The 25,572-nt window shown below is 42.6% G+C and overlaps 1 protein-coding gene across 3 annotated transcripts in view; it reads left to right on the top strand.

Annotated features, from left to right (window-relative positions):
• eps8l2 (EPS8 signaling adaptor L2) overlaps positions 1–25,572 on the top strand; it is a 190,560-nt gene that overhangs the window by 57,152 nt on the left and 107,836 nt on the right. For all 3 annotated transcript variants that reach the window (XM_080190320.1, XM_080190318.1, XM_080190319.1), the window contains one exon: positions 25,189–25,251. The gene's annotated coding sequence lies outside the window, so the exon portion shown is untranslated. The remainder of the gene's footprint in view (positions 1–25,188; positions 25,252–25,572) is intronic.

Below are 25,572 nucleotides of genomic sequence, written 5' to 3'. Positions count from 1 at the left end.
GACAACAACATAAAAATGCTTTAAAATTGATTTAATTTGAACTGCTTAACAGATTTTGGCCTCCTGAAAACATCACCAAGACAACGCTGCTCCACAATTTCCCATTTTTCCTTCCTACTGCTGTGGACCATCACTGTGCCCTCATTGTATCCTCTTGACTAAAATATTGAAATAAAAAATACAGAAAACCATGCCATAATAATAGTTTATTCCAACAAAACTATTCTGGAGTCATCGAGTCGTAGAGCATGGAAACAGGCTTGTCCATGCCTGCTCTTAGTACCTGTCCTGTAGGTGCTCCTTGGCAGTGTTGCCACAGTGGCTGCAGCTGCTGACTTTCAGTGGGGGAGGTCTGAGACGATCTCTTGGGCTTTGGGCCTAGAAGGCCAGCAGTGATACAGGCAGCAGCTGCAGCCTGAGCTGGCTGGTTGAGAAGCACTAGCAGGACTCTGCCAGAGCATCAGTGCAGGAAGCACAAATGCTGTCCTCATGAGGAGGGGACTAGAGATTTTTGCACCAGCAAGCTACTGGCACACCCTCAGCAATTCTGATAATCAGCTGGAGAATGGATAGCTGGATGGCTATGAGCGCTCACATCTGCAATCCTCATTGATCTTATGATCTCTGACTTTAGCATTGAGGCCCGAAATGATTTGTGCCTGTGCTGTAACAGAAGCTGAAGTATCAGCTGCCACATGTTTCATTTTAACTGGGTCAGCAAGTGCTGTTGTGAGTTTGCCATCATTTCCCTGTCAGAAATAATAGGCTCTAAAAATCTACACAAAACCTAATCTCCCCATGGTCCTTGATAGTGACAGTATGATCTCTGACATACCTCCTGTACACCACCCAATTTAGTCGTCCGCAACAGGCCTCACCCTCCTGGGCATACGGTCCTTTCCCCCTCTCGGTCGCCATGCTGCAGCCTCCTCGTGACTTGCCTTCTGCAGATCTCATTCTGTGCTACTCTCTCAATTCGGGCAGTGCCAGCACCTGACCTCATGCTTCTTCGTATATATGCTCTTGGCTGGGGCTTTCATCCTGAAGCTGCCTGACAAGGTAAGAAGTCTCACAACACTAGGATAAAGTCCAACAGGTTCATTTGGTAGCACTAGATTCCAAAATCTCAGGCTCCTTCATCAGCTGAGTCATTTGATGAAGGAGCAGCACTCTGTAAGCTTGTGCTGCCAAATAAACCTGTTGGTCTTTAACCTGGTGTTGTGAGGCTTCTTACTGTGCCTACCCCAGTCCAACAGCGGTATCTCCCCATTGTGCATGACAAGCCAACACTTGGCTATCTGAAAGCATAAATGCAGAAGGAGAGGGTTTGGGTGAGGGAGAAAAATATCAATTTTCTGACATAAAACAAAGAACAAAAACAGCCTGGGAAACAGGCCCTTCGGCCCAACGAGCCCATGCTGCCATCTCAACACCACCAATCCCCCTCTCCACCCATGACCCTTGTCTAATGTTTTGTGGCCATCCAGATTGAGGGAAACTGATTTAGGGACAATTTATTCCTGCCAATCAGCCTAACAGCACATCTTTGGGGTGTGGGAGGAAACCGGAGCTCCTGGAGAAAACCCACGCAAGCACAGGGAGAATGCGCAAACTCCCACAGACACCGGCCCAAATCCATGTGTCTGCACAGCAATCAGTGATAGTCACTGAGCTGTCGTCTTGCCCAGTATCTGGTTCAGTTTAGGCATACACTAACAACGTGAAGCACTAGGCCAATCTCGAACAACCAAGAGCAGCCCAAGCACGACCCATCGCGTGTATGCCCCTCGTTGGACACAAGGCAGACCGACTTAAAACCGATCTCTAATTCCCAGATTATAATTTATAATTTCATTGTAAAATGAACTTCAGAATTTCACTGATCCAACATTCCTGCCGCCTTCCTCTGCTGTTCTGGTTCTATCCTGTCCGCTGCTTGATTTTGACTTGGTAAATAGTGTCAACTGGTTCCAACACTATGAGCCATTAGACCAGACGGCAATTTCTAAAATAGTGAACAGAAAAAAAAATGCCATATGTTAAATTCGCAGGTATAACTCATTGCGGGGGTTATAAATGACTGTGGAAGAATCTAACATATAATCTGTGAAGACTACAGACTGAACATTAAGTAATTCAGTATTCAAATCCAATTGCCCAACTTTATTTTCAGATCATCATTTTTGGTGGGCTACCATTCTTCTCCAACACACCTTTTGTGTGATTTCACGTCTCACTGCCATTTACAAATTTGGAAAAATGTTCTGTTTCAAAATGGATGCCTCTGTTCGTTGTATAGCAAAGTCATAATGCATTTCGTACGTAATTTCAATATAGGTAAATTCAGTACATGTGAAAATCCTGGCTGATGTAGCCCGAACTCCAAGCTGTGCTCCCATCATGTGTTGTTCTCAGTTGTAATGCTCAAGTCCATCTGACACCCCTTCAGAGTCAATCAGACTGGTTACGTTTCAAAACACTGAAGTATCGTGTACAGTTTTGGTTCTTACCTGAGGAAGGTCTTCCTTGCTGTAGACGGAGTACAGTGAAGGTTTATCAGGCTGACTCCTGGGATGGCAGGTCTGTCATATGAGGAGAGACTAAGTCGTTTAGGATTATCTTCACTGGAGTTTAGAAGAGTGAGAGGGGTTCTTTTAGAAACGTATAAAATTCAAACAGGGTTAGACAAGCTAGATTCAGAAAAAATGTTCCTGATGGAGGGAGAGTCCAGACCTCGGGGTCATAGTTTGAGGATAAGGGGTAATCCTTTTAGAACTGAGGTGAGGGGAAATTTCATCACCCAGGGGGTGGTGAATGTGTGGAATTCACGACCACAGAATGTAGTTGAGGCAAAAACATCTGATTTCAAGAAGAAATTAGAGCAAACTCTGGGAGCTAAAGGAATCAAGGAATATGAGAGGATGGAGGGAAGTCAGGATGTTGAATTCAGTGATCAGCCATGATAAAAATGAATGCCAGATCAGACTTGAAGGGCTGAATGGCCTACTGCTGCTTCTATTTTCTATGTATTTATATTTCTAAAACACGAACAGACTGCACAGTTCAACTGCAAAGCATTCTGAAGAAGAGTCACGTTGAACTCAATGTTACCTGTGTTTCTACCTCCACAGGTGTTGCCAGTCTGCTGGGTTTACCCAGCATTTTCTGCTTTTAGTTCAGATTTCCAACACCTTCAGTATTTTACCTTTAGTTCTGGGGCACATACTGAGATCCATTTTATGACGTGGGCTGTAAAATCCTTCATGGTTCAATGTCCTGTTGATTATTGCACTCGGAGGATGGGTGACAGGAGGATAATAGGTGCTCAGAGAACCATACTCCAACTCGGAGCAGACACATGGCAAATGAAGTTTAGCATAATTAAATGTGATGTTATTATTGTTGTGGAGGAAGGATTGCTGCGAGATCATACAAACTAAATTCTTTTGCTGCTTAGGGATCTATGGGTTCACATACACAAAATCACAATATCAGCTCAAAATGGTGAAGCTGTTAAGAAAACAAATGGAACCTTTGATTTTATAAGTAGAGTTATATTAAAGAAGTATACATCCCTGTTAGGCCTAAGCTAGACTATTGCCTCCAACTCTGAGCACCATACTTTTGAACGGATGTTAAAGCCTTGGAGAGACTACAGAGAGATTTACCAGAATTAAGGCATGAATGAAAATCTTTAGCCATAAAAATATTTTTTTTTAACTGAAGTTGTTCTCCTTAGAGCAGATATTAAAGAGATTCAACAAAAATATTCAACGCTCTGAAGCATTTTGACAAAGCAAATAATAAGAAACTGTTTCCCGGCAGAAGGATTAATAAGCAAAGGTCACAGATTGAAGTTGGCTGGCAAAAGATCCAAAAGAGTAGATGAGGGAACATGCTTTTGTTTACATAATATTTTAAGATCTAGAATGTGCTGCCTGAAGTCAATAATATTTCAGAAAGAAATTAATATAGATGTCAAAACAAAAGCATTAAGGAACACTGGGGAATGATCTGGGAAGTGGGACTAATCAGGTAACTCAAACAGCCAGTGTAGATGCGATGGGCTGAATGAACCACACAGATATTAAAAAAAAGTCAATGACTCCTACATGCCAACTTTTTCTGGGTGAGGATCAGGCTGTGGAGAGAGAAAGTCTCTCAGCATGGGGCCAGGAATAACAGCATCTTAATATTCAAAATGAGCACAACTTCTTTATTTTGTTTCAAGACAAAAAAAAATGGAAATGCCACAGCGAGCTGGATTTTTGACTTGCCGTGAGCAAAGTCCTGTGGCAGAGAGGTTTTCACCAAATGACTTTTATGTGGAGCGTGTGGAATTCACAGGGATTAAAGTGGTACAGATCGTTGGTGTTAAATAATTGCTATCATCTAATTATATTAAGTTCTAGATCACCAGTTACTGGTTCCAATGCCATTAGAATAGGGAAAACACCTGATGGAAAAGAGAAGAAAATATTGGCTGGAGAAATCCGTGTTTGGCATTTAAGTTAATTAAAATTCCTGCTGTTGTTGGAAAGTCACCACTTCAGAGTCAGGCTTGGAAGTTCAACAAACAGCTTTATTCAGACAAAGCTTTGGGAGAAGTGCCGGCACTCTGCAGTACATAGTCACCTTCTCGACTACACAATGGTAGTTGAGCACCTTTTTATACATTGTTAGATAATAGACAGTACTGACATTAGCACATGTTGAGCAGACAAATATGGACATTGACAGTTATCACATCATTGTACATAGAGCAGATACATTTATGCAGTTACGTCCCTATCAATGGCTGATCTTGCGATATATATATTTTACGCATTTATGTCCTCCCCATCAGTGGCTGATTTTGTTATCAAACTCATTGTTTTGGGTCTGCTTTTATCTCAAGTTTAAGGTGCCACAAGGTCTGACCTGTTGCCTGCAGTAATTTAACGCTACAGGTTTTAGCTCTTTGTGTACTGTCTATGCCCAAAGTCAGTGCCTCTTGATGTCTTTTTCCAGACTCCTTTTCTTTTGCCAGGTAACCATTTTGTGTCCTTTAACCTTGATTTCACTCCAATAACTCTCCCTTTTGGTCAGGATTATGATTTAATAATCCACAGACCAACAACAGCAGCATCATTCACAGGTAGATGTCCAATTTCTTGCTTTTTCCTTCCTTGTAATCCTTGGTATCTTCGGGAGTTCCCATCAGTTGTTTTTCTTCGATGACCACACTAGCTCTTGGCACAATCTGAGTCATCATTACTTTGCAACAGACATTTAAGACATCCAACAATTAGGCAACAGACAATTATTATTGCCATAAGAATGATCAGTCCATGCATTAAATAGGACCCATAGGATTCCCCCACTAACCATTTGAGCCAGCTACTCCCTTTCTTGGGTCCTTGTCTAAAGTCATCTAACTGCTTTCTTATGTCATGAATGACTTGGGTGATGTTATAGGATTCATCTGTAACGTGTGATACATTTGTCTCCTATTATTGTGCATACTTCACCTTGTTGGGCTAACTGATAGTCTACTGCATATCAGGCCTGCAATGCATACAATTTTAATTCAGCCATTTCTTAGTTGACGGCCTCCAGTACCTTTTTTGACGTACTACTTCCAAGGACTGTTAGTCCATAAATAATATGGTTTCTATTTTTGGCACTATTACTCCTGCTGCCCCACCCAGAGACAGGGCCCCTAGGAACTCATATCCCAGTGATGATCCCATTGTGCCTGGGGTTTCCCAATCAGCACAGAATTCCTTGCTGATGGCCCGGGTTATTATCTTTCTCCAGATATGCCCCTTCTGAGGGCATAGAACAGTGAGTGGTCCTATTCCTACTGCAAAAAGGATAGGGAGGGTTGGTGTTGCTGTCGTATAGGTACTGTTGAAGAGGAACACACATCCCTTCTTAGCCCGATAGCATTTAATGTCCTGGTTATTGGTTTGTGTATACAGCCAATTGCTCAGTTTATTTGACTCCCTATTTGATCCTACCATTTGGTAGGAATCAAATGGGTATGTCCATCCAGCTGAGCTGACACGAGTCCCATTACACCAACCATAAATGAGTTGCCTCCCCGCGGTTATGTTCAGACATCTCTGCTCGTTACAGGTGCAAGTAACCTGATCTCTATTTACCCAACAGTGCTGACAGACGCATTGCGTCTATATGCAGGAAACATTCTTGGGGACCAAGAGATATGCACATCCCGATCCCTGCCCCAAGAAACAAAACGGGTAGCTTGCATTATCCAAGCAAACTCTTCCTCCCTGCATGTGTGGGATTTACAGGTTCCATACATCTTCCCTGTATACCCCTTTTTTATATCTGTCAATTTGCCCTTCATAGGGTGCGTCTGAGGTATCTGCTGCATATAAGTCATGGGGGGTCCACCCAGGGGTGGCCACAAATAAGGCTTCTACAGATTGGGCTAACGGTTAACATATAGTTTGATTACTGTGTAAATGTACATGAGCCTTGTAAAATGGGTTATCATCTAGCCCAGTCAAGTTTACAGTCGCAACAACACAGTGTAATACAATTATATACGTGATCTTATACATGTCTGCAACAGGCAAGTATCAATATTATTACTTTATGTTAACAATTTTCCAGAAGTTTTATTGCCAACCCGAACACGTAAGTTACTCTTACTTGTAGTCATCACCTGTTTTGGGGAAGCACTCTGGTCACTCTAATTTGTTCATGTATTTCTTTGTGTAATTTCAGCTGGGTCTAATGTTTCCATACACCTTTTCCCTCTTATGACAGAAAGGCATAGGTGTCTCTGCTAATTATAACTTCATATGGCCCATTCTGTTTTGGTGCAAACCCTGGTTTTTCGGGTAATGTTTTTAACTAGGGATGCGACTTCCCACTGTTGTGATGTCAGAGAGCATTTCAAGCTCTCTCTGCATCTCTTCCTTCCTGATTATCTTTTACTAACTTTTGTATCCCTTTTAGTTGGGCGCTAAGTTTCAAAACATTATTTTTTGATTTTGTCTGTTAGTGGATCTACATTGGTTCCACCTGTTTATGCTTTCTGGTAATTGCATCACCTTTCGTGTCATTTAGTTCATAGGGGGTTAATCCAGTTGTCCAGTTTGTGGTAGCTCTTAGCTCCATTAATATAGTGGACAATACTTCTGTCCATGTTTTTCCTGACTTTTGCATGGCTTTGGCCAGGGCATTCTTAAGGATTCTGTTCATATGTTCCACCATTCCAGAACTCTTGTGGGTGGTAAGGGATGTGGAATTTTTGTTTTATTCCCATCAGTTGGCACACTGTTTTTACCACCTTTTTTGGTGAATTGTGTCCCTTGATCTGAATCGATTTGTAGGATTACTCTTCATCTAGGGATTACCTTCTCTGCCAATATTCTAACCACTGTGGTAATAGTGCAATTTTTAGTAGGAAACGCTTCTACCTACCTGGTAAACTGGTATATAATAACCAGACAATAGGTTTTGCCATGGGATTGGGGCAGTGGCCCTGTGTAATCCATTTTCAGATATTCCCAGGGCCCCTTTGGTCAGGCCTGGTATCCCCATCTTAATTTTTATGGGTCAACCCGGGTCGTGTTGCGTGCATGTCGCACATCGGTGACTGTCAGGCTATGTCCCTTCCCATTCCTTTCCACCACCGTTCCTTTCCTGTACTGGTTGCCATGGCCTCTCTTCCCGCATGTGAGAGTCCATGATATGTAGTTCCAACAGGGTGCTTTGTATGCACTCCAGTACCATTACCTTATCACTTCATCTCCAAACATTATCACTCCCTCTGCTCGCTCCCTGTGCTTCGCACTTCCCCTTTCCTCTTTCGAGGTATCCTCGTGTAAGCCCAAATATCTATTTTGTCTCCTATCTGTCCCGTTATTGCTAGTGGCAGCTTGCCAACTGCCTCCTGCTCTAAGGCTAATTGTGCTGCTCTATCTGCAGCTTTGTTCCCTTTGAAATTTAACCAATCTGGGTTATCTCTTCCTGGTTCTTGTGCGCTTTAATTTTTATTATTGCCATTTCTTGGGGTGTTTCACCTGGCTTTTAGCAATACTTTGATCCTTTTGATGCTTACAAACCCCCTTCTACACCATACTGTCACACAATTGTGTATTACCCTAAATATGTCCCTACTATTGGTATGTAGGTTTACCACCTTGCCTTCGGATAATTCTAGTGCCTTTGTGAAGCTGTGGATAGACCTCCGGCAATTCTTTCTGACCTTACTGTTTCTAATTTTTTATTTATTACTGCTCACCCTGTCCAGGGTGATCCTTCCACATATTTATGTGAGCCATCTACAAAAAGGATCTCCGCAGCTGTTGTTAAAGGCACATCCTTTATCCTACCTTCTTACATCCATATCTATGTCCTCACAATTATGTGGCTCTCCTCCTAAAATTCCTTCTAAAATAGCTCCTGTGTCCCTTACTATTATAACTGATTTGGTGGGAGGTAGGAGGACAGCTTCCCATTTAGCCTTTCTCATGTTTGAGACAGACCTTTAACTTTACCGTACTCAGAATTTCCACCAAGGTGTGGAGGATTATATTCTCTATCATTATTATTGGCTTGCTAACCTTCATGGCCCAGGGGACGCAATCTAAGGTGGCTATGTACCTTGGCAGTCCAGTGACTACCGGCCCTTCTGCTGTTGATTAGTAACCTATGGGTCTGCGTTTATTGCCATGATCTTGTGTTACCACTTAGAATAGAACCCCCCTTCATTACTACAATGTATGTGGAAGTCTTTATTGGAATCTGGTAGTCCTGGCCCAGGGCTGATATCAGTTATGTTTTTAATTTGTTATAAGCCTCTTCCTGCTCGGGTCCCCATTCTATGGAGTTTTCCCCTTTTTAACTAGTCTTTGTATAGGTTCTGCCAATTTTGTGAATCCCGGGATAAAACTTCAGCTATAGTTAAACAGTCCCAGCACCTTTCTGACTCCTCCTTACAGTGACTGGTTGCAGCATTTGTTGTACCGCCTCCTTTTGGTCTGTTGGCATATCTTTAAGCCCTTGGGATATTAGGTGTCCTAGATACAGGACTTGTGTTTTCCTAATTTGTCTCTTCTTGGGGCTCACCTTTAACCCTGTGGCTTTTAGTTCATTTAACACTAGGTATAGTGCTTCCTGATGTTCTGACTTAGATTCTGAAGCTATTAAGATATCATCCACGTATTGTAGGATCGTGCTACCCTCTGGTGGTCCTATCCTGTTTAGAATGCCTCTCATTATTCGATGGAAGATGACAGGGCTGTTGTGGGATCCCTGCGGTAGGCGAGACCAAGTGTACTGTTTGTCTCCCACTGTAAAGGCGAATTTGTCTTGGGATTCAGAATCCAAGGGTAGAAAGGTTTTAAGTTGGTCTGCATCGTGTCCAACGAGGGGCATACACACGATGGGTCGTACTGGGGCTGCTCTTGGTTGTTCGAGATTGGCCTAGTGCTTCATGTCGTTAGTGTGTGCCTAAACTGGACCAGATACTGGGCAAGACAACAGCTCAGTGACTATCGCTGATTGCTGTGCAGACACATGGATTTGGGCCGGTGTCTGTGGGAGTTTGCGCATTCTCCCCGTGCTTGTGTGGGTTTCCTCCGGGTGCTCCGGTTTCCTCCCACACCCCAAAGATGTGCTGTTAGGCTGATTGGCAGGAATAAATTGTCCCTAAATCAGATTCCCTCAATCTGGATGGCCATAAAACATTAGACAGGGGTCGTGGGTGGAGAGGTGGACGGGTGGTGTTGAGATGGCGGCGCGGGCTCATTGGGCCGAAGGGCCTGTTTCCCGGGCTGATTTTGTTCTTTTGAAACCAGAATCCATTGGCTATATCCAATACCATAACTATTTTATGCTCTGGTGATAATCCATTCAGGATTGTCAAGGGGCTTGCGACCCAATTCATAGACCCCACCAAAGAGACGAGGAAGATCCAAGCTGATAAGGCATTGCACCTCATCTTGGGCTTGATCCAATGATGCTTGATCTTAAATGTTCAGTTGATAGATTTATAGTTAAGTGCTTATTTTGGCTATATTTTTGTTTTGGCAACAGGCCAGTGGATGTAAAATTCTGAGGTTTGGTTGTCTTTGAGGTGAGATGCCTCTGACCATTCTTTTGGCTGTAAAACATGATGCACATCAGATTCTAGATCTTTAATGACAGTGATACAGGTCATGATTAGTGCTTGTGGTACTCAGGCACCTGTGAAATTTGCCCGTGACTGACGATCATAGTGATTATTATTTGTGCAGTAAGGGCAGGCTGAAAAGTGAATAAAATAAAAGACTTCAAACATGTCATGTCAAATTACACTTTGATTTTGTGATATTATGAAACATTACAGCTGCTATGTGTTTGCATAACAACAATTGCAAACAAAAGAATATTGTATATGCCCATTACTTAAAGTTCGTTCATATGACTTGGTTATTCTCAAGTTGCCAGCTTTTTTATGAATAGCCATTTTTATGAATATGCTGGGTCATCTTTTGAATTTTGTGCTAGGTTTGCAGACTCTGGCATACCCGAGCCAGTGAAGTTTGTTAATGGCCCAAAGGTCAATTTTATGTTCTTATGCTCCCAACTTGGGAGCATTATTCTAGCACAGAATAATAATCATAGAACTGCAACTGGTTCACTAATGTCCTTCAGTGAAGAGAAAGTCCCAGCCTTTTCTGGTCTGGCCTAGATGTGACTTCATTCCCACAATACATGATTTGATTCTTATTGCCTCGATTGTCTATAGATACAGTTTTTTGTCACTGTCACCAATATCTCAAGAAATAAAGAAATATCGAAGTGTCACACAGGAAATGAGGCCTACCTTTTTGTTCTTATTCTCTGCTCACAATACCTCTACTGATGGCTCCAAAGTGTCAAGAAAATATTGCAGTAATGTAGGGATGCAGATAAGCAGTGAACTTTTAAAGATTTTATATCCATAAAATCTTGCCCTACCATTTTGTCACAAAATTAGATAAATAGAAATAAATTAGCATAGACATGGTTGCTAGGTGCCAAAGCTAGGAACTTGATATTCAAAGGTATTTAATGTTTAGAAAGCATAAGGAATAGATTGATTAATAAAGGGGGAGAGTAGTACAGCAGCGAGAAATGACTTTGAGCATGTTCAAGATAGAAATCAATAGATTTCCAGAGATGGAAAGCACAGGGAAGTGGTTTTGAGGTAGATGATCAGCCATGATTTAATTGAATGGTGGAGCAGGTTGGATGGGTTTCATGGTCTACTCCTGAAAACTGTGTCACAACAACAACTTCCAAATCTGCAACCTCTACCACCTTGAAGGATAAGAGCAGTAGATGCATAAAAATACCACCACCTGGAAGTTATCCTCGAAGCCGCGCACCATTCTGACTTGGAAATATATTGCCATTCTTTCACTGTTGCTGGGTCAAAATCCTGGAACTCCCTCTGGGACAACACTTAGGGTGTACCTTCATGGACTGCAGTAGTTCATGAAGGCAGCTTATCACCACCTTCTCAATGACAATAAATTCTGGCCCTGCCAGTGATGCCCACAGTCAATGGAGGGAAAAAAAGGTTGAGTGGGATACTGATCCTGATACAAGTATTGGTTCTACAGCCCAAGCAATTTAAAACATAGAACGTTAGAGTAGTACAGGCCCTTCAGCACTCGATGTTGCGCTGACCAGTGGAACCAATCTAAAGACCCTCTAACATAAACTATTCCAATGTTATCCATATGCCTATCCACTGACCATTTGAACGCCCTTAAAGTTGGCGACTCCACAACTGCTGCAGGCAGGGCATTCCATGCCCTTACTACCCTCTGAGTAAAGAAGCTACCTCTGACATCCGTCCTATAATTACCACCCCTTAATTTAAAGCTATGTCCCCTCATGTTAGCCATCACCATCTGAGGAAAAAGGCTCTCACTCCACCCCATATAACGCATCTTATATGCCTCAATTAGGTCACCTCGTAACCTTCTTCTCTCTAATGAAAATAACCTCAAGTGCCTCAGTCTTTCCTCATAAGACTTTCCCACCATACCAGGCAACATCCTGGTAAACCTCCTCTGCACCCTTTCCAATGCCTCCACGTCCTCCTTATAATGCGGCAACCAGAACTGTACGCAATTCTCCAAGTGCGGCCACACCAGAGTTTTTTGTACAGTTGCAGCATGGCCTCATGGCTCCGAAATTCAATAAAAGTTAACACACCGTACACCTTCTTAACAATCTTATCAACCTGGGTGCCAACTTTCAGGGATCTATGCACATGTACACTGAGATCTCTCTGCTCATCGACACTACTAAGAGTCCTTTCATTAGCCCTGTATTCTGTACTCCTGTTACTCTTACCAAAGTGAGTCACCTCACACTTTTCTGTATTAAACTCCATCTGCCACCTTGGCCCAGCTCTGCAGCTTGTCAGCTTACAGTTTGTCCCTCTGCAAACTGTAACATCGAGTATTTAAGCAGTAGTCTGTTTACAAAACCATTAACAAGCTCCTTGTTTGAGAATACGATGCTGGGAGGAGTCCAGAGCCTAGCCAGGACCACCAAACAGGTTGTGCAGTGGTGGGTATTCATCCTCATGTGCTGTTACTCTCCCTCTCCCACCTTCGAGCACCCCAATCCAGATTAAGAACATTTTGTTACAGCACTAAATCGGTCTACTAAGGGACGATCTGAACCAAGGAGCTGGATGGACTTAACTAGAAGGCCATGGATGGTTAATGGTATTATGAAGGCTGTGGATGGTTAATGCTAGATCCACTCGAGTCTGTTCCCCTTGGATCTGCTCTGCAATTTCTGGTGTAGCTATTCGGGGAGAATAACAAGACAGGAAGAATATAAGGGTTTCACTGGAGTCAGGGATTTAAAGGTGCATGTGAGAGTGGTTAAGCTGATCAAAGTACTGTGATTAAAGTGCTTGATGGCCCGTCCCATCAGATCTGGTTCTCATCCGCTGAAGCTGATTAATGATTGTAGAGCCCGGTGTCTCCCTTTCTCCATCAACTTTCTCTCTCCTTGTTTTTTTTTTAAGGAGCATGATATTGTTATTCTCTGGTGCCTAACCCACGTGGTCATTCATTATATTTGAGTCTGGATTTTCTTTTATTCATTCGTGGGTTATGGGCATTGCTGGCTGAGCTAGCATTTATCATCCATCCCTAATTGTCCTTGAATTAAATGGCTTGCTGTCTATTTCAAAGTGCATTATTAAGGGTCACCCACATTGCTGTGGTTTGTAGGCCAGACCAGGTAAAGATGCCTTCCCTTAAGGACATTAGTGGACCAGATCAGTTTTTACAATAATGGTTTCATAATCATCGTTAGACTTCTAATTCCAGATTTTTATTGAATTCAAATTTCACCATCTGCCATGGTGGGATTCAAACCAGATCCCAAAGCATTACCCTGTGTCTCTGGCTTAATTGTCCAGTGACAATACCATCATGTATAGTTTATATCCTAAGGAGGGGCCATCACTTTCAAACTCAATTTATCATGAACTGATATTGAGATGTGCACTTTTGAATAGGGATAGCTAGTTACCACTCAGCAATCCTGATTTCTCCTCTGCTCAACTCAAGATAAGCCAACATCCCAAGAACAATACTGCTTAGATTAATATGTTGCCTTTTCCAAAGTAAAATTGCCCAAGGCATTCCACCGACCTGAGACATATGACCGTTAAGAGAGTTAGTGGAAGCAACTGAAATCTTGGTTCAAGAGAGAAAGTTAAGGGAGGTTTTTGGAGAGGTTCAGGGAGATGGTTCACCTGTGTAAGGCCAGGACAGCTGAAGGCTCTACTAGCATTGATGGAACAGAAGAGAGTTACAAAGTGGAGCCTGTAGTGGCAAAAGCTTTGAGTTGATGTGGGAAAAGCCATGATGAGGAATTGTAAATGAACACTGATTTTGGACTTGGTGTATTGGGAAACCAATGTGACCTGGCAAGGGCAGAGCTGATCGGGGTGTCGAACCTGGTAGCGGATGGGATATGGATATCAGACTTTACATGGGATGAATTATTTAGAGAGCTGGTAAGGTGAGGTTTACAGAGGTGTATTCTAAGAGTCCTAAACTTATGAATAAGCGTTTTGATGGAGGCAGTGAAAGGGGGGGAGGGGGAGCGGGTGGGGGAGGCAAGGGTAGAGGTGATGACAATGTAGTCTTCACCCATAATGGAAAAGCTATGCATTTGAAGTTTTATCTCAGGGATATAAGGAAGTAATTAACACAGCATTCATACAGCAAGAAGTGCTTAATGAATTAATCATTTGATTTGAGTCATCAGGCCTTTCATGAGTCAGGGAGAGACCAAGAAAATTGATGAACGAAGGAAATGGTAGATCTATGATGGTGAAATTAAATGTGGAAATGCCATTAAGGGATTCTATGTATATTCTTTGACACCTCGCCCTCGCAACCCCCCCCCCCCCCCGCCCCCGTGCTAGTGAATGGCAGGCCCACGTGGGATTTTGAGAACTGAAGACTGTCTCTAGTGGAACAAGACATTGTGTGGTCATGTAAGTTTTCCCCACACCCTGAATACTCTGCCATGGTCAGAGCTGAAGGTCCTGGGACACTGATCCTGATACAAGTATTGGTTCCACAACCCAAGCAATTTAAGCAGTAGTCTGTTTAGGAAACCATTAACAAGCTACTTGTTTGAGAACACGGTGCTGGGAGGAGTCCAGAGCCTAGTCAGGACCACCAAACAGATTGTGTGCAGTGGTGGGTGTTCATCCTCGTGTGCTGTTACCCTGCCTCTCCCACCCTCAAGCACCCCACTCCAGATTTAGAACATTTTGTCAAGGCACTAAATCAGTCTATTGACGGAAGATCTGAAACAAGGAGCTGGATGGACTTTACCACTAACCATTCATGGCCTTCTAGTTTTGTACACTAGATCCACTCAAGTCTGTTCCCCTTGGATCTGCACTGCAATTTCTGGATGTAGCTATTTGGGAAGAATAACAAGACAGGAAGAGAATAAGGGTTTTACTGGAGACAGGCATTAAAGGTGCATGTGAGGGAGTGGTTGAGCAGTTCAAAGTACTGTGATTAAAGTGCTTGATGGCCCATCCCAACAGATCTTGTTCTCATCTGCCAAAGCTGATTTGATATTCCAGGAGCATTCTGGAAGGCATGGTTAGTACCCAACTCTTATAATTCACTATCATATTTTTCTTCAAGACTCTCTCCAAGACCAGCATCCTAACTATTTGCTTCACGGGTACATTGATGTGAGAAGGAATTTTTTACATTAATAGAATGCAGCCAATGGTAAACCAGCAGTTTTCCCATTGGTACATTTTAAAATACTTTAATCCAACCTGAAATACTTCCCAAGGTCACTTTCACAAAATTTTGCTGCCTTTACCTTCATGTCACAAACTCACAGCAGTAACATCTTTATGGCAATCTTTCAAATGAAAATATGTGAGCTGAAAGGAACTCGTATGAGATTTTTGTGCCATGCATGGTTACATAGAACATGAGTCTTGTTGAAAGTGTCACTGGATGGAAAAAATATGAGGGAGGAGGGCACTGGTTAAGCACCACACCCAAAATAGGCCCAGCAGTGTATCTAGAGAAAAAGTTAATGCAATTTACTCCTCAACGTAAAGTTTTGGTCATGTTTCAATGGAAGCCACAATACAAAAGAATTTTCTACTGCAGTCTAGGCAAGGGTGAGCCTTGGTTTATTATTAAACATTAACGTAGATAGAGCAGGAAATATGGGATGTTGATATTTATGGTGATTTAAGCTTGCCTGAGATTTGTTCTATTGGAATGTACTGAAAATGTATATTTTAATCAGATTGTTTTATTTTTGAAAAATTGAATAATTGGTTTTCAGGGATATTCAATAAACTAAACAATAAGCTGGCATGTTTCGAAACGATTGAGAATGTTTCCGAACAGCTACACAAACCCAAAGGAAGGTACATTGTTAACAATTACAGCCCTAATCACAGGGCCATATATTTTACCTATAGGTCTGAAATGTTTGCACGTTTTGGTAATTTTATTTCAACTCTGACAGTTCATCCTGCTCTGGATCCAGGGTGCAGCTGAAACTAAAAGCCACCAGACCAATCAGCCCACCCAGCCTAAAAGCAGATGAGCCAAGTAAAATTCCATTCAGTTGTCCCCGTACTGAGCTGAACTGCCTGCTTCATTGTCGACAGGGGAGGTAGTGGTGTTATCACTAGACTCAAAATCCAGAGGCCAGTGTAAATCTCTGGGACCTAGATTCGAAACTCACCGTGGTGAAAGTTGAATTCAATAAAAATCTGGAATTAAAAGTCTACTGATGACCAAGAAAACCATTGTCGGTCACTGTATTTAAAAAAAAAAGTCCCATTTGGTTCATTAATGCATTTTAGGGAAGGAAATCTTCCATCCTTACCTGGTCTGGTTTACATATGACTCCAGATCTCCAGCAATGTGGTTGGCTTTAAAATGTCCCTTCAAGGGCAATTAAGGATGGGCAATAAATCACTGACCCAGCCAGTGATACCCATCCCATGAAAGAATAAAAAAAAGTGCCCTTCTAACACTCGTGCCCACAGACTGAAATATTATGTGATTATGTGACAACATCAAGACTTATGCCAAACACCATCTCACATTGTTTCACATGCTACTGAGTTAGGCAACTGAGCAATGTAAATTTCTGGCCATGGTTTCACTATCATTTCTTTAATGTAGCTGTTTTTATCCTGTCTGTCTGAAAAGGAACATTGTCTTAAAGTATCAGTAACAGGACGTTTACTCAGTCCAGAGAAACATTTTGATTGAATATGGCAATAAAGGTGGCCTGGCCATTGATATCCACATTCCATGAACGAATTAAAAAATAGCTTTGTAATAGTTATTACAAAACTAATTAGTTCCTCTTCCCACTGTCTAGCATACCAGCATTTTTATACTAAACCATTTCTATTAAGGTGGTAGTCTCTTTTGATTGCATGTTTCTCTTCCTCAATCATTTCCTGTCCTCAGCCTAATTTTTTTAATACTCTACTAATTGCCAAGCATCTCACATGAAGTGTAACCAAAAACTGTTGACAAGCTTGTGCCAATCATTAGGGAAAAGTCCATTCTTTCCTTATTTGATCATCACATGACGTACTTACAAAAGAATTATCGGCATCCATCAGAAGTGGGGACATTTTGTAACTTCCTTTTCTAATTCTAGTGAGAATGACTGACTGTATCCCTACCAGAGCTCCAGGTAAATTCAGTTCTCTCAGCTAAACTGATGATGATCCTGGGGTCTTCCTGATATAAATCTCTTCTGAATTTCTTGGTGCTTAGCTCTGACAAAGGATCATCCAGACTTGAAATGTTGGCTCTATTCTCTCCACAGATGCTGTCAGACCTGTTGAGAATTTCTAGCATTTTCTGTTTTTTTTTCAGATTTTATCATCTTTGCTTTTATCGTCCTGTTCTGAATTTGTCAATCACTTGCTAGTTAAACTTATAAGACACCGCACAAGCTCAATGCTATGAATATTTAGAAATTTACATTCATGTATTTTAGGAAGCCATTGTACACTGAGGCTACGTGGCAGCTGCAGGAGGGCTGCCTTGAAGCACTAAGGTTTCTGTGCTACTTTTAGAAGTAATAAGGGCTGTTAGGGGCAGCATAGTGGTTAGCACTGCCTTACGGTGCCAGGAAACCGGGTTCAATTCCAGCTTTGGGCGATTGTGTGGAGTTTGTACGTTTTTCCCCTGTGTCTGCATGTGTTTCCTCCAGGTGCTCCTGTTTTCCCCCTCGGTCCGAAGATGTGCAGGTTAGGTTGATTGGTCACACTAAATGTATGGGGTTACAGGGAGAGGACCTGGGTAAGACGCTGTGTCAGAGTTGGTGCATATTCGATGGGCCAAATGGCTGCCTTCTGCCCTGTAGGGTTTCTAAGCATTTCTTTCAAGATTAAGGGTTTGAAGCACCTAGTTTTTACTGAATAATTAGCTTGGTCTTATCGAGCATACTTGCACCATCCATACACAGTCTTTCTGAGAGCCAAAGGCATGGAACCACCAGATTACTCTAGATCCACCTCTTATAGACCAATGACAATACAGTGGCTTTGATCCTAATAGGTCACTCTTGAAGGTTCAAAAGAAGGCTGCAACTCAAATTGTCTGGGTCTCGGCCTAGTGCCCAGTTGAAGGATTTCCACTTGCCCAGTTAGGGTACACGGGGCTGTGGATTTTTGATGCTGAAGACTTCACTTTCATGAAATTTGGATGTCACGCCAGCCCATTGCATTGGGGTGTAGGGTTTGACGACCTGGGCAGGGCCGTCATGCTAGTCCGTGGTTCAAGCTACTGCAAGAGGATGACGAGTGGAGGTAAGGATGCTTTTTTCCAGAGACAAAATGAAAGTTGAGTCTTTTAAATTGAGCTCAAGCTCTTGAAAATACCACTCCTCAAATTAAACTAAGATCCCATTTGCTTCAATCTTTTGGTTGCTAATTTGAAAAATTCTTTTGACAATGGCCAACGTCCTTGTTAACTCTTAAGCTGCTTTCAGCAGTTTGAAATCATCACTTTTACACAGACAATGCTGAGTTTTCTGTAAATATGACTCAGATCATGCTGTGGACTGATATATTGTCACTCAGCACCTGACTGTAGCGCAGTAGCGAGGGGTGTGATATACACGCACATAACCGCATAGTTTCAAACTCTTTTATAAATAGACATATCAATCCTATACTTAGTGAACACCATAAGAACAGATTAACCACTTACCTAATTAATTTTAAAATCTTGCTGTGGTCAAAGTATGGAAATACTCGCCTATGTAATGGCAATCCTTTGGAGTAATTCATGTGACGAGTTGAGATATTTCTGATAGAGGTGTTAATATGTAATTACAGTCCTTTAATTATTATTTCCCTTGCATACCTTAGCATTTCAAATAGTGGATTTTTGATTTGATTTATTATCGTCACATGTAATAACATACAGTGAAAAATATTGTTTCTTGCGCACTGTACAGACAAAACATACCATATATAGAGAAGGAAACAAGAGTGCAGAATGTAGTGTTATAGTCATGGCTAGGGTGTAGAGAAAGATCAACTTAATGCAAGGTAGGTTCAGTCAAAAGTCTGACAGCAACAGGGAAAAAGCTGTTCTTGAGTTGGTTGATAAGTGACCTCAGACTTTTGTATCTTTTTCCCAGTGGAAGAGAATATTCAGAGTAATTCTGCATGGGGTCCTTAATTATGCTGGTTTTTTTCTGCCGAGGCAACGGGTAGTGTAGATAGAGGCAATGGACAGGAGGCTGGTTTATAATAGTATGTTGTAGAAGAGGGATGTAGAGAGTTGAACAACTGAGTGGGCCTGATTTTTACCATTTTGATTCTAAGTGCTGAATCTGGGCGCAATTCATATCTGACTTGGAAATCTATTGTCAGGCACCCCCATACACACTCAGCCTGGGAAAAAAAAATCATGGGTCTGAATTGTGCTGTGGGCAGAGCTTATGCCCGAATCGCTGCAGCTCCAATTAGAGCATGCGCAGTGGAAAATAAAAGTGAAAATTGTGCCCATCACCTCACTCCTGGGAGCGAAAAGCAGGAGTGATGGCCTCCACAGACATTGCCCCAACTGCACAACGTATCTGTCCCCGTTATTCACCCACAACTCCCTGCAACCCAGACCGATCGTGACCCTCTGCCAACATCCCCCCCCCCCCACCGCTCCGAGAATGATATGGCCAGACCACCATCACCACAAGACAATGATCTGGCCTCCCTCCCCACTCCCACCAGAGAACAATCTGGCCACCCTCCTCTCCCACCGCACCCCACCCACCAGAGTTACATTTGATCTTCATCCTCATCCGGTCCCCCGCCCCCACCAGAGAATGATCTGTCCTCCCTCTTTCCCCTGCCTTCACCACCCCCCACCGATCCAAGTTAGAGCCGTTGGAAGCTCTGAACTTACCTCTTCAGCAGCTGGAGCCCCTAAAACAGAGTCGAGCATTTCAGTTTCACGCAGAATCTGGACATGCATGAAAATGCATTTAAATCGCCATTGCACCCATTTCGGGTGCGATTTGGATCACGGCCATTTTTGGGCCATGGTTAAGTGGGCATCAGCGCGGATCGCGTTAATGGCCTCACGTTTGACTTTACCATGTTTTCGTGCCTGCATCGGGCCCAGCATGTTTCATTTATGCATTTGAAACAAACAAGGATTTGTTCCTGTTTGAATTTTAATAAGAAACAGCAATGAAAAGAATCGACCTCATTTGGGGGGCTGTGCCAGCCAACTGCTCGAATGCAGATGATTGCTATATTTTTTCCAGTGTGATCTCTACAAAGTGGTATCATTCTTTTACCAAGGAATCGTTTTAAGGAATCAGTTTGACTTGCCGTTGGAGAAAAGGTGCCAGTTTGCAAGATGTTGCTTACTTTGTGATCAGGTAGCAATCTCCCCATTGTGGTTCCACAGATGCTAGTGTATGCAATAACACAATATCCTGGTAAGCCGAATCAGGTTTCTTTTCTGACAAATTTGGTAAGAACCCTGTATTCATTGCTCAGGTTTGAGTAAGTGTAAATCATTATCACACAATCATAGAAACCCTACAAACAGAAAGAAGCCATCTAGCCCATTGAGTCTGCAGTGACAACAATCCCAACTAGGCCCTGTCTCCGTAACCCTGCATATTTATCCTGCTAATCCCTCTAACCAATGCATCCTGGGACACTAAGGGGTAATTTAGCATGGCCAATGCACCTAACCCACACATCTTTGGACTGTGGGAGGAAACCGGAGCACCTGGATGAAACCCACACAGACATGGGGAGAACATGCAAACTCCACACAGACGGTGACCCAAGCTGGGAATCTTGTTTAAATTCATATTGGATTTTACGTGACTGCACTACTTTTTGACATTGAAGGCATTGTAAAATAACAACGTGGGATTAAATGGCTCTTTATTGACACAGCAAAGTAGCTGCTCATGCCTTTTGCTCTCTGTTACATCCAGAACAATAAACGACCTTTGCACCCTTGCTTATCTAAAGGCAGCTAAGGTCTTTGTAGTGTGAATGCTTCTTGACTCGTACGTAGGTTATGTTGCATCAGATCTGGTCAAGTAGATTTGAAACAAAATTTGAGGAAAGCAAGAAAGGTTCATTGTTCATAAACAGGTATGTTTTACTTGTCAGACAACTTTTCATATCTTTGGAGGCATGAGTGACCCAGCAAGTGCCTTTTGAACTACTAAAACTCTTTTTGGTTGTTGAATGGCTAGATCCATTGTCCTTTAGGGGTATGTATATTTAAACAAAATGTTTTGGGCTTGGTATGTTCTTCTATACTGATTTTGCTGGGGTCGCACTGAGTGCTACTACTGACCAACATAAGGGTGAGATCAAGTGTCCTGCTTCTGATGAATCTATTGGGTTTGGTTGTGGTAGACTCTGTGGCCATGCAGCCTGCTGAAACTCGCTGTTTAAGCTTGCACCTGAGGAATAGTGAGCTTCCACAGTGCACAGATACTTGTCAAGCTGTAACACAGCAAGAATCAGCCCTGTCAGGAGAGTTTTGGTAAGGAAAGAAAATATGAGAATGGGTGGGGAGGGGTGTGGTAGAATAAGCATTATAGTGTTTTGACAAAACTTGTGTGGTATTGGAAATTCCTTTCAAAATTTGACGAGATTGCAAGGGATGTTTTTTTTTTAAATCCCCAGGTTAAAAACTGACGTAAAGCTGGTCTTGAATTCTACCAAATGCTCCCATCCGGTTCGTATCTGTGCCTCATTCCGCTACATGCTTTGTTGGCGATCTCCAGCTTTTTTCAGCTGTCAAACGTAGTTTTTGAACTTCAGTAATCGTTTCAATCAGTATTGTTGAAGTTATTTATGCCCGGGTGTGGGTGGCTGTGGATGTGTCAGAGCTGTGGTTCATTGGCTCACGCTGTTGCTGCTGAGTCAGCAGATTGTGATTCATTTCTGCCGTTTTTTCCCCCCACCGCCTCCCCCCCCCCCCCCCAAATCCTCAATCCCAGGAATGAACACTGCAATGCAGTGTTAAACATAGGAAGTAGGAGCAGGTGTAGGCCATTCAGCCCCCTCGAGCCTACCCCACCATTCAACAGGATCATGCCTGATCCTCTATCTAAAAATATGGAATGCTTCATGAATTTTTATGTCGTAAACTGCTACACTGTACAATCATTTCATGACAAACTAAACCAAGACCCCATCTGTCCTTTTCGGGTAGATATTAAAGATCATCTGGTGCTATTTTGAAAAAGATTAGAGGATTGCAATAGATCAAGGGCAATTCAATGCAGCTTTAAAGGCTTAATTGCCTCCAGAATACATGCTCTATAAAGAACAAGATGTGGCGATGCTGGCGTTGGACTGGGGTAAACACAGTAAGAAGTCTCACTGGGTTAAAGTGAGAACAAGTTTATTTGGTTCCAAACACCATTAGTTTTCAGAGCGTTGCTCCTTCGTCAGGTGAGTGGGAGTTCTGTTCACAAACAGGGCGTATAAAGGCACACACTCCATTTACAGAATAATGGTTGGAATGTGAGTCTTTACAGCTAATCAAGTCTGAAAGGTGCAGACAATGTGAGTGGAGAGAGCATTAGGCACAGGTTAAAGAGATGTATATTGTCTCCAGCTGGGACAGTTAGTGAGATTTTGCAAACCCAGGCAAGTCGTGGGGGTTACAGATAGTGTGACATGAACTCAAGATCCTGGTTGAGGCCGTCCTCATGTGCGGAACTTGGCTATCGACCTGTATTCAGCAACTCTGCAACAGCGCAGACTCGCAGAAGGAGCAGCACTCCGAAAGCTAGTGGGGTTTGCTACCAAATAAACCTGTTGGACTTTAACCTGGTGTTGTGAGACTTCTTGTTGTATAAAGAACAAGGTCAGACTAGATTACAAATGTGACTGCTCTGTTTGACTCCCTGGTTCCAACAGCGAGTCCCCCATTTGCCATGTGATGTGAGCCCTCCTGCTCAGCCTCGTCCCACTGGGATGATTGCTGATCACATGGTCTTTGGGGAACTACCCCCCCTTAAAGGGCCATGCTATCACAGTCCTTCCCTCTCAAATCCAAAACGTACCCAAGGAGAAACAGTTCGTAATAACAGACTCTTGCAAAAAAGGGTATCAGGAAAATCCTCTGGAAAACTCATTCCAAGTGGTCCAGAACCCTACTGGTTCTCTAAGAGCACCTCAACTCAGTGTCAGGCTCATTTGCATTTAAAGGGTCAGACTGGACAGATGAGAAAGGCAGGCTCATTAGTCCTGAATCTAGTGGTTCCTTGACGGTTTCAGTCTCCAACCATCGGTTGCTCAGCCCCACATTCTCCACCAAAATTCCTGTTGCCGGACCTGGCAGCCTCAACAAATCTACAGGGATTGCCTAATGATCCCTTGTGTTTATTACTGCTCTCCTCCTCAGGTTTAAAATTTCCAGTCAGTTTAGCCGTATCTGGTTAAATCAATCACTTCCAACTTAACAAGGTCTTTGACCCTTGATTACCGAGAACGGCAGCTTTGCACTCTGGTCCTGATATGCCGCAGTTAATGTTGCTGCAGCAAAAGTCTGCAGTGTCTCTCTGGTATTTGTAGACAAAATAGCATCTAACTCGCTTAGGTTTAATAGTCAGAGTCCTTTTTGAAGATCAAAAAATGTCTGTTCCACTATGACCATGACCATGGCCACTGCCACAGTATCCACTTCCATTTTGAGTGCTTTGTCATTTGCCAACAATGTTATCTCTACTCAGGGCACTTTGCTTCGCTGAACCTGGTTTAGGATGAATGACACGATCCCTTACCATCCAAATTGTTTCAGGGAGTTAAGCTAATAGTCATTGTCTTTTTTTTTGTACTGACTACTGATGGCTTCACTCTGCACCTTTTAAGTGACCTTTCTTGTTACACTTAAAACACACACAATTCTTGCATCGACAAACCTCTTGGGAGTGTTTCTCCCCCCCTGCCCTGCATTTCAAAAGCACACTTCAGCCCTCTATGTTGCACCTCATCTATGGAGAATTGTTATGCCCACTCCTGGGCTGTTTTGCACCACCCCCATTTTCCGCCACAAACAATTTACCTCGATTGGTATGCCTTGCAAACCTTACACATGCCCTGCTCCACACATTCAGTCACCTGGGCAGGCTCTATTTTTTTTTGAAGGTGATTTTGGTCTCTGCCAGTAGCCTTTTTTATGTTATTAAGCTGTTTATAGTACAAACCATTCTGTCCCTTAACATTTCTATTAATGTTGGGCTGAGTAGATGGATGAGGTCAAGTAGGTTTTCCCACTCTTGTTTCATTTGCCACCTGCTGCAAGTCCAGTCAAGCAGATACAATCTTCAGCACTCAGTCTGAATAAATGGTATCAAGCCACATTTGGTGATGGCGAAGTTCCCCACCTAGTCATATTCTAGGCCTTTGCCACACTCAGTGCATCTTCCAGGTGGTATTCAGCATGGAGGAGTCCTGATTCATCAGCTATGGAAGGGTGATAGTAATCAGCAGGAGGTTTCCTTGCCCGTGTTTGATTTTTTTTTTCTGCAATGGCTTGATGCATCTGCATGAATTGCTAGGCCAATACAGAGAGCAGTTAAGAGTTAACCACTTTCTTTTGGGTTCTGGAGTTACCTGTGGGCCAGACCAGACAAGGACTGCAGATTTCCTACTCTGAAGTGAGGAACTGGTTGGATTTTCATGATAACCTGGTAATTCATGATCATCATTACTGAGTTTAGGCTTGCACTCCAGATTTATTAATTAATTGAATTTCACATTCCCCTAGCTGCTGTAGTGGAAGAACTTGTCTTTGGAGCATTTACCTGGGTCTCTGGATTATTTCAATGTACCACAACGCTGCCGCTCCCCTGACTGAATAAGATCACTTGCGTGTATACTATGAGTAAATACTGTTACAGTCAGGATTGTTCTCTTAATGTTGGTTGCCAGGAATAGACAGAATTATTTCCTCTTCTGGCTTTTATTGCTGCTGCTAAAGCAGGGAGTTGCCCAGTGTTGATATTTGTTGCCAAAGAATATAATCTTTCCATAATTCCTTATCTCGAATCAGATATTCCCCTTTCACTTTTCATTTATATGCTTTAGTAAGTTCACTAATATATGTTTTCTCATTTGCATAGGTGAATGTCGTAAATCATCTGTAGATTATCCTGGGGCCCAGGCCACCATTTTGCACAACAAAGGTAAATAGAGCATTGAATGATGGGCAAAAATGTCCTGTAATTAAAAGTTAAAATTGTTTGAAGCTTTGAACAATTTCTCCATTTGAAAGTATTCTAGACGTGGCAGATCAGTAGATTTCAATGGTAAGATTGTTGGCCCATCAGACTTTAGCTGGTCTTGGCTGCTTGATTGTAAGGAAGTAAAGGGTTTGAAGGGTGAATGGTCAGGAAAGTGGAGTAGAGGCCAAGATGAGATCAGCCACGGCTGTATATAATGACAGAACAGACTCAAGGAGCTCAATTGCCTACTCCTGTTCCTAGTTCTTAAGAATAAGTTCAAAT

The sequence above is a fragment of the Carcharhinus amblyrhynchos genome, chromosome 6 (genome assembly GCF_965287045.1).
Source record: "Carcharhinus amblyrhynchos chromosome 6, sCarAmb.v2.hapA, whole genome shotgun sequence".
Classification (NCBI taxonomy): domain Eukaryota; kingdom Metazoa; phylum Chordata; class Chondrichthyes; order Carcharhiniformes; family Carcharhinidae; genus Carcharhinus; species Carcharhinus amblyrhynchos.
Note: the sequence above shows the minus strand (reverse complement) of the source record. Positions and strands in the feature narration are given on the sequence as shown.